Source organism: Oncorhynchus kisutch, linkage group LG12 (assembly GCF_002021735.2).
Source record: "Oncorhynchus kisutch isolate 150728-3 linkage group LG12, Okis_V2, whole genome shotgun sequence".
NCBI lineage: Eukaryota > Metazoa > Chordata > Actinopteri > Salmoniformes > Salmonidae > Oncorhynchus > Oncorhynchus kisutch.
The window spans coordinates 6575994-6585994 of NC_034185.2; positions in this window are offsets into that span (position 1 = coordinate 6575994).

The window sequence follows — 10001 nt, forward strand, 5'->3', positions numbered from 1 at the left end:
CGCAAATGGGTCTTCCAAATGGACAATGACCCCAAGCATACTTCAAAAGTTGTGGCAAAATGACTTAAGGACAACAAAGTTAAGGTATTGGAGTGGCCATCTCAAAGCCCTGACCTCAATCCTATAGAAAGTTTATGGGCAGAACTGAAAAAGCATGTGCGAGCAAGGAGCCCTACAAACCTGACTCAGTTACACCAGCTCTGTCAGGAGGAATGGGCCAAAATTCACCCAACTTATTGTGGGATGCTTGTGGGAGGCTACCCGAAATGTTTGACCCAAGTTAAACAATTTAAAGGTAATGCTACCAAATACTAATTGAGTGTATGCAAACTTCTGACCCACTGGGAATGTGATGAAAGAAATAAAAGCTGAAATAAATCAATCATTCTCTCTACTATTATTCTGACATTTCACATTCTTAAAATAAAGTGGTGATCCTAACTGACTTAAGACAGGGAATTTTTTACTAGGATTTAATGTCAGGAATTGTGAAAAACTGAGTTTAAATGTATTTGGCTAAGGAATATGTAAACTTCTGACTTCAACTGTATCTATCTCGCTCTCTCTCAGAGATAGAAGTGAGCAGAGAGCAGAGATGACACAGGTAGCAGAGAGCAGAGATATTCGAGAGTAGAGATAGTAGAGAACAGAAATAGCAGAGATGGCAGAGATAGAAGAGAGCAGAGATAGTAGAATGCAGGGATAGCAGAGAACAGAGATAGTAGAATGCAGAGATAGCAGAGAGCAGAGATAGAGAATGCAGAGATAGCAGAGAGTAGAGTTGGCAGATAGGGGAAAGGGGGATACCTTGTCAGTTGTCAAACAATGTATTCAACTGAAATGTTGAATACAGATAGCAGAGAGCATAAATATAGATAACAGAAAGAATATATAGCAGAGAGCAGAGATGGCAGAATGCAGAGATAGCAAAGAGCAGAGATAACAGAGAGCAGAGAGGAGAGATAGCAGAGAGCTGATATAGTAGAGAGCAAAGATAGCAGAGATAGTAGAGAGCAGATATATCAGAGATAGCAGAGAGCAGAGATAGTGTAGAGCACATATAGCAGAGAGAACAGATAGCAATGAGGAGAGATAGTAGAGAGCATATGCTAGAGATAGTGGCGAACAGAGAGACCATATATCAGAGTGTAGAGATAGAAGAGATAGCGGATAGCAGAGATAGCAGAGATGGAATAGAGTAGAGATAGTATATTACAGAAATAGCAGATAGCAGAGATAGCATAGCAGAGATAGCAGATAGCAGAGATAACATGGATAGCACAGCGCTTATATATTAGAGTGTAGATAGTAGAGATAGCAGAGATAGTGGAGATAGCATAATGTGGAGTGCAGAGATAGTAGAGAGCAGAGATATCAAAGAGAGCAGAGATAGCGGATCGCAGCGATAATGTAGAGACAGAGATAGCAGACAATAGATATAGCACATAGCAGAGTAGAGATAGCAGGGACCAGAGATAGCAGAGAGTAGAGATAGTAGAGAGCAGAGATAGCAGAGAGTAGAGATACTGATAGCTGAGAGTTGATATAACAGAGATAGCAGAGAGTAGAGATACTGAAAGCTGAGAGCAGATATAACAGAGATGGCAAAGAGTAGAGATACTGAAAGCTGAGAGCACATATAACAGAGATAGCAGAGAGTATAGATACTGAAAGCTGAGAGCACATATAACAGAGATGGCAGAGATTAGAGATAGCAGAGAGTAGAGATACTGAAAGTTGATATAACAGAGATAGCAGAGAGTAGAGATACTGAAAGCTGATATAACAGAGATAGTAGAGAGTAGAGATACTGAAAGCGGATATAACAGAGATAGCAGAGAGTAGAGATACTGAAAGCTGATATAACAGAGATAGTAGAGAGTAGAGATACTGAAAGCTGATATAACAGAGATAGTAGAGAGTAGAGATACTGAAAGCTGATATAACAGAGATAGTAGAGGTCTCCTAAACTAATGTTTCCACTGCACTGGCTCTTATCTGAGCTGTCCCAGAGCTACCCCAAATGTGTGTGTGTGTGTGTGTGTGTGTGTCAAGTTGGGAGACAGAGGACAACTCTTCATTCTGTATCAGACCACACAGAAACCCTTCACGAGTTATTCAGGACCAGTCTCCACTAGGGTTGCAAAATTCTGGTATTTTCCCCAAACTTCTCAGGTTCCTTATTTTTTATTTATTCGTTATTTTACCAGGTAAGTTGACTGAGAACACGTTCTCATTTACAGCAACGACCTGGGGAATAGGCGCTGCTGCGCCTTCTTCACGACGCTGTCTGTGTGGGTGGACATATTCAGTTTGTCAGTGATGTGTACGCCAAGGAACTTAAAACTTACTACCCTCTCCACTACGGTCCCATCAATGTGGATAGGGGGGTGCTCCCTCTGCTGTTTCCTGAAGTCCACAATCATCTCCTTTGTTTTGTTAACGTTGACTGTGAGGTTATTTTCCTGACACCACACTCCGAGGGCCCTCCCCTTCTCCCTGTAGGCCGTCTCGTCGTTGTTGGTAATCAAGCCTAACACTGTAGTGTCGTCCGCAAACTTGATGATTGAAACTTGATGAGTGCAGGGCCACGCAGTCATGGGTGAACAGGGAGTACAGGAGAGGGCTCAGAACGCACCCTTGTGGGGCCCCAGTGTTGAGGATCAGCGGGGTGGAGATGTTGTTACCTACCCTCACCACTTGGGGCGGCCCGTCAGGAAGTCCAGTACCCAGTTGCACAGGGCGGGGTCGAGATCCATGGTCTCGAGCTTGATGACGAGTTTGGAGGGTACTATGGTGTTAAATGCTGAGCTGTAGTCGATGAACAGCATTCTCACATTCCTATTCCTCTTGTCCAGATGGGTTAGGGCAGTGTGCAGCGTGGTTGAGATTGCATTGTCTGTGGACCTATTTGGGTGGTAAGCAAATTGGAGTGGGTCTAGGGTGTCAGGTAGGGTGGAGGTGATATGGTCCTTGACTAGTCTCTCAAACCACTTCATGATGACGGAAGTGAGTGCTACGGGGTAGTAGTCGTTTATCTCAGTTACCTTAGCTTTCTTGGGAACAGGGACAATGGTGGCCCCCTTAAAGAATGTGGGAACAGCAGACTGGGATAAGGATTGATTGAATATGTCCGTAAACATACCAGCCAGCTGGTCTGCACATGCTCTGAGGACGCGGCTGGGGATGCCGTCTGGGCCTGCAGCCTTGCGAAGGTTAACACGTTTAAATGTTTTCCTCACGTAGGCTGCAGTGAAGGAGAGTCCGCAGGTTTTGGTTGCGGGCCGTGTCAGGGGCACTGTATTGTCCTTAAAGCGGGCAATCAGCCCGTGACGGGGCTGGTTTTCTTTTTGTAATCCGTGATTGATTGTAGGCCCTGCCACATACCTCTTGTGTCTGAGCCGTTGAATTGTGACTCTACTTTGTCTCTATACTGATGCTTAGCTTGTTTGATTGCCTTGCGGAGGGAATAGCTACACTGTTTGTATTCGGTCATGTTTCCGGTCACCTTTCCCTGGTTAAAAGCAATGGTTCGAGCTTTCAGTTTCACGGGAATGCTGCCATCAATCCACGGTTTCTGATTTGGGAATGTTTTAATCGTTGCTATGGGAACGACATCATCAATACACTTTCTAATGAACTCGCTCACCGAATCAGCGTATTCGTCAATGTTGTTGGACGCAATGCGGAACATACAGTATCCCAATCCACGTGATCGAAGCAGTCTTGAAGCGTAGAATCAGATTGTTCGGACCACCGTTGAACAGACCTGAGCGCGGGAGCTTCTTGTTTTAGTTTCTGTCTGTAGGCAGGAAGCAACTAAATGGAGTCGTGGTCAGCTTTTCCGAAAGGAGGGCGGGCGAGGGCCTTATATGCATCGCGGAAGTTAGAATAGCAATGGTCCAAGGTTTTACCAGCCCTGGTTGCCCAATCGATATGCTGATACAATTTAGGGAGCCTTGTTTTCAGATTAGCCTTGTTAAAATCCCCAGCTACAATGAATGCAGCCTCAGGATATGTGGTTTCCAGTTTGCAAAGAGTCAAATAAAGTTTGTTCAGGGCCATCGATGTGTCTGCTTGGGGGGGAATATATACGGCTGTGATTATAATCGAAGATAATTCCCTTGGTAGATAATGCGGACAACATTTGATTGTGAGGAATTCTAAATCAGGTGAACAGAAGGACTTGAGGCATACGGCATAAGGCATACGCCCCCGGCCCTCTTCTTACCAGAAAGATGTTTGTTTCTGTCGGCGCGATGCGTGGAGAAACCAGCTGGCTGCACCGACTCCGATAGAGTCTCTCGAGTGAGCCATGTTTCTGTGAAGCAAAGAACATTACAGTCTCTGAATGCTACCCGTGCTCAGATTTCATCAACCTTGTTGTCAAGAGACTGGACATTGGCGAGTAGTATGCTAGGGAGTGGTGCACGATGTGCCCGTCTCCGGAGTCTGACCAGAAGACCGCTACGTTTCCCTCTTTTACTACGTCTTTGTTTTGGGTCGCAGGCTGGGATCCATTCCGTTGTCCTGGGTGAAAGGCAGAACACAGGATCCGCTTCGGGAAAGTCATATTCCTGGTCGTAATGATGGTGAGTTGACGTTGCTCTTATATTCAGTAGTTCTTTTCTGTATGTAATGAAACCTAAGATGACCTGGGGTACCAATTTAAGAAATAACACGTAAAAAAACAAAAAACTGCATAGTTTCCTAGGAATGCGAAGCGAGGCGGCCATCTCTGTGGGCGCCGGAAGCTCTCTCCCAGCAGCATCTGGTCTCCCATCCAGGAACTGACCAGGACCAACCCTGCTTAGCTTCAGAAGCAAGCCAGCAGTGGAATGCAGGGTGGTATGCTGCCGGCTGCCTTGTTTTTTTTTTACCAGAATTTTGTAACCCTAGTCTCCACAAAATGTGATTATCAAACTTCATACAATAGTAGCTTCCGTAATTAAAAAAGGTCTAATGATTCAAACATTCATCACCATAACAACAGCTTCTCTGCTCTTCTCCCCTCCCATCTGGTGAGGTGAGGCGAGGTGCCTTAGCAACTTTTGCACCAGAGTCCTCTGAGGTGCCACTGTGCCTCAGGGGGACTTAGTGGTGTTTTTCTTTCCAGAGTTGAAATGACTCTGGTTTTCTGGCTCTACATTGTCTTTGTCTAGCAAAGTATTAAGGATATATATATATATATTTTTTTTTAATTTCACCTTTATTTAACCAGGTAGGCTAGTTGAGAACACCTTTATTTAACCAGGTAGGCTAGTTGAGAACACCTTTATTTAACCAGGTAGGCTAGTTGAGAACACCTTTATTTAACCAGGTAGGCTAGTTGAGAACACCTTTATTTAACCAGGTAGGCTAGTTGAGAACACCTTTATTTAACCAGGTAGGCTAGTTGAGAACACCTTTATTTAACCAGGTAGGCTAGTTGAGAACACCTTTATTTAACCAGGTAGGCTAGTTGAGAACACCTTTATTTAACCAGGTAGGCTAGTTGAGAACACCTTTATTTAACCAGGTAGGCTAGTTGAGAACACCTTTATTTAACCAGGTAGGCTAGTTGAGAACACCTTTATTTAACCAGGTAGGCTAGTTGAGAACACCTTTATTTAACCAGGTAGGCTAGTTGAGAACACCTTTATTTAACCAGGTAGGCTAGTTGAGAACACCTTTATTTAACCAGGTAGGCTGGTTGAGAACACCTTTATTTAACCAGGTAGGCTGGTTGAGAACACCTTTATTTAACCAGGTAGGCTAGTTGAGAACACCTTTATTTAACCAGGTAGGCTAGTTGAGAACACCTTTATTTAACCAGGTAGGCTAGTTGAGAACACCTTTATTTAACCAGGTAGGCTAGTTGAGAACACCTTTATTTAACCAGGTAGGCTAGTTGAGAACACCTTTATTTAACCAGGTAGGCTAGTTGAGAACACCTTTATTTAACCAGGTAGGCTAGTTGAGAACACCTTTATTTAACCAGGTAGGCTAGTTGAGAACACCTTTATTTAACCAGGTAGGCTAGTTGAGAACACCTTTATTTAACCAGGTAGGCTAGTTGAGAACACCTTTATTTAACCAGGTAGGCTAGTTGAGAACACCTTTATTTAACCAGGTAGGCTAGTTGAGAACACCTTTATTTAACCAGGTAGGCTAGTTGAGAACACCTTTATTTAACCAGGTAGGCTAGTTGAGAACACCTTTATTTAACCAGGTAGGCTGGTTGAGAACACCTTTATTTAACCAGGTAGGCTAGTTGAGAACACCTTTATTTAACCAGGTAGGCTAGTTGAGAACACCTTTATTTAACCAGGTAGGCTAGTTGAGAACACCTTTATTTAACCAGGTAGGCTAGTTGAGAACACCTTTATTTAACCAGGTAGGCTAGTTGAGAACACCTTTATTTAACCAGGTAGGCTAGTTGAGAACACCTTTATTTAACCAGGTAGGCTAGTTGAGAACACCTTTATTTAACCAGGTAGGCTAGTTGAGAACACCTTTATTTAACCAGGTAGGCTAGTTGAGAACACCTTTATTTAACCAGGTAGGCTAGTTGAGAACACCTTTATTTAACCAGGTAGGCTAGTTGAGAACACCTTTATTTAACCAGGTAGGCTGGTTGAGAACACCTTTATTTAACCAGGTAGGCTAGTTGAGAACACCTTTATTTAACCAGGTAGGCTAGTTGAGAACACCTTTATTTAACCAGGTAGGCTAGTTGAGAACACCTTTATTTAACCAGGTAGGCTAGTTGAGAACACCTTTATTTAACCAGGTAGGCTAGTTGAGAACACCTTTATTTAACCAGGTAGGCTAGTTGAGAACACCTTTATTTAACCAGGTAGGCTAGTTGAGAACACCTTTATTTAACCAGGTAGGCTAGTTGAGAACACCTTTATTTAACCAGGTAGGCTAGTTGAGAACACCTTTATTTAACCAGGTAGGCTAGTTGAGAACACCTTTATTTAACCAGGTAGGCTAGTTGAGAACACCTTTATTTAACCAGGTAGGCTAGTTGAGAACACCTTTATTTAACCAGGTAGGCTAGTTGAGAACACCTTTATTTAACCAGGTAGGCTAGTTGAGAACACCTTTATTTAACCAGGTAGGCTAGTTGAGAACACCTTTATTTAACCAGGTAGGCTAGTTGAGAACACCTTTATTTAACCAGGTAGGCTAGTTGAGAACACCTTTATTTAACCAGGTAGGCTAGTTGAGAACACCTTTATTTAACCAGGTAGGCTAGTTGAGAACACCTTTATTTAACCAGGTAGGCTAGTTGAGAACACCTTTATTTAACCAGGTAGGCTAGTTGAGAACACCTTTATTTAACCAGGTAGGCTAGTTGAGAACACCTTTATTTAACCAGGTAGGCTAGTTGAGAACACCTTTATTTAACCAGGTAGGCTAGTTGAGAACACCTTTATTTAACCAGGTAGGCTAGTTGAGAACACCTTTATTTAACCAGGTAGGCTAGTTGAGAACACCTTTATTTAACCAGGTAGGCTAGTTGAGAACACCTTTATTTAACCAGGTAGGCTAGTTGAGAACACCTTTATTTAACCAGGTAGGCTAGTTGAGAACACCTTATTTAACCAGGTAGGCTAGTTGAGAACACCTTTATTTAACCAGGTAGGCTAGTTGAGAACACCTTTATTTAACCAGGTAGGCTAGTTGAGAACACCTTTATTAACCAGGTAGGCTGGTGAGAACACCTTTATTTAACCAGGTAGGCTGGTTGAGAACACCTTTATTTAACCAGGTAGGCTAGTTGAGAACACCTTTATTTAACCAGGTAGGCTAGTTGAGAACACCTTTATTTAACCAGGTAGGCTAGTTGAGAACACCTTTATTTAACCAGGTAGGCTAGTTGAGAACACCTTTATTTAACCAGGTAGGCTAGTTGAGAACACCTTTATTTAACCAGGTAGGCTAGTTGAGAACACCTTTATTTAACCAGGTAGGCTAGTTGAGAACACCTTTATTTAACCAGGTAGGCTAGTTGAGAACACCTTTATTTAACCAGGTAGGCTAGTTGAGAACACCTTTATTTAACCAGGTAGGCTAGTTGAGAACACCTTTATTTAACCAGGTAGGCTAGTTGAGAACACCTTTATTTAACCAGGTAGGCTAGTTGAGAACACCTTTATTTAACCAGGTAGGCTAGTTGAGAACACCTTTATTTAACCAGGTAGGCTGGTTGAGAACACCTTTATTTAACCAGGTAGGCTGGTTGAGAACACCTTTATTTAACCAGGTAGGCTAGTTGAGAACACCTTTATTTAACCAGGTAGGCTAGTTGAGAACACCTTTATTTAACCAGGTAGGCTAGTTGAGAACACCTTTATTTAACCAGGTAGGCTAGTTGAGAACACCTTTATTTAACCAGGTAGGCTAGTTGAGAACACCTTTAATTTAACCAGGTAGGCTAGTTGAGAACACCTTTATTTAACCAGGTAGGCTAGTTGAGAACACCTTTATTTAACCAGGTAGGCTAGTTGAGAACACCTTTATTTAACCAGGTAGGCTAGTTGAGAACACCTTTATTTAACCAGGTAGGCTAGTTGAGAACACCTTTATTTAACCAGGTAGGCTAGTTGAGAACACCTTTATTTAACCAGGTAGGCTGGTTGAGAACACCTTTATTTAACCAGGTAGGCTGGTTGAGAACACCTTTATTTAACCAGGTAGGCTAGTTGAGAACACCTTTATTTAACCAGGTAGGCTAGTTGAGAACACCTTTATTTAACCAGGTAGGCTAGTTGAGAACACCTTTATTTAACCAGGTAGGCTAGTTGAGAACAACTTTATTTAACCAGGTAGGCTAGTTGAGAACAACTTTATTTAACCAGGTAGGCTAGTTGAGAACACCTTTATTTAACCAGGTAGGCTAGTTGAGAACACCTTTATTTAACCAGGTAGGCTAGTTGAGAACACCTTTATTTAACCAGGTAGGCTAGTTGAGAACACCTTTATTTAACCAGGTAGGCTAGTTGAGAACAAGTTCTCATTTGCAACTGCGACCTGGCCAAGATAAAGCATAGCAGTGTGAGCAGACAACAAAGAGTTACACATGGAGTAAACAATTAACAAGTCAATAACACAGTAGAAAACAAAGGGGGGGGTCTATATACAATGTGTGCAAAAGGCATGAGGAGGTAGGCAAATCATTACAATTTTGCAGATTAACACTGGAGTGATAAATGATCAGATGGTCATGTACAGGTAGAGATATTGGTGTGCAGAAGAGCAGAAAAGTAAATAAATAAATAAATATATATATATATATTTCAAACCACGACCAAGTCTATTGATCACTGATTTTTATTTTATTTAACCTTTATTTAACCAGGCAAGTCAGTTAAGAACACATTCTTATTTTCAATGACGGCCTGGGAACAGTGGGTTAACTGCCTGTTCAGTGGCAGAACGACAGATTTGTACCTTGTCAGCTCGGGGGTTTGAACTCGCAACCTTCCGGTTACTAGTCCAACGCTCTAACCACTAGGCTACGCTGCCGCCCCAGCAGCGGGGCGGCTTGTACTTCCTAATTTGCATCTTCAGAATATATGTTGCTTTGTTTGCCTTAGATTGTGGTTTTAGTAGTTATGGAAACCATATACAGTTGGGCAAAAAGTATTTAGTCAGCCCCCAATTGTGCAAGTTCTCCCACTTAAAAAGACGAGAGAGGCCTGTAATTTTCATCATAGGTACACTTCAACTATGACAGACAAAATTTGGAGAAAAAAATCCAGAAAATCACATTGTAGGATTTTTAATGAATTTATTTGCAAATTATGGTGGAAAATAAGTATTTGGTCACCTACAAACAAGCAAGATTTCTGGCTCTCACAGACCTGTAACTTCTTCTTTAAGAGGCTCCTCTGTCCTCCACTCGTTACCTGTATTAATGGCACCTGTTTGAACTTGTTATCAGTATAAAAGACACCGTCCACAACCTCAAACAGTCACACTCCAAACTCCACTATGGCCAAGACCAAAGA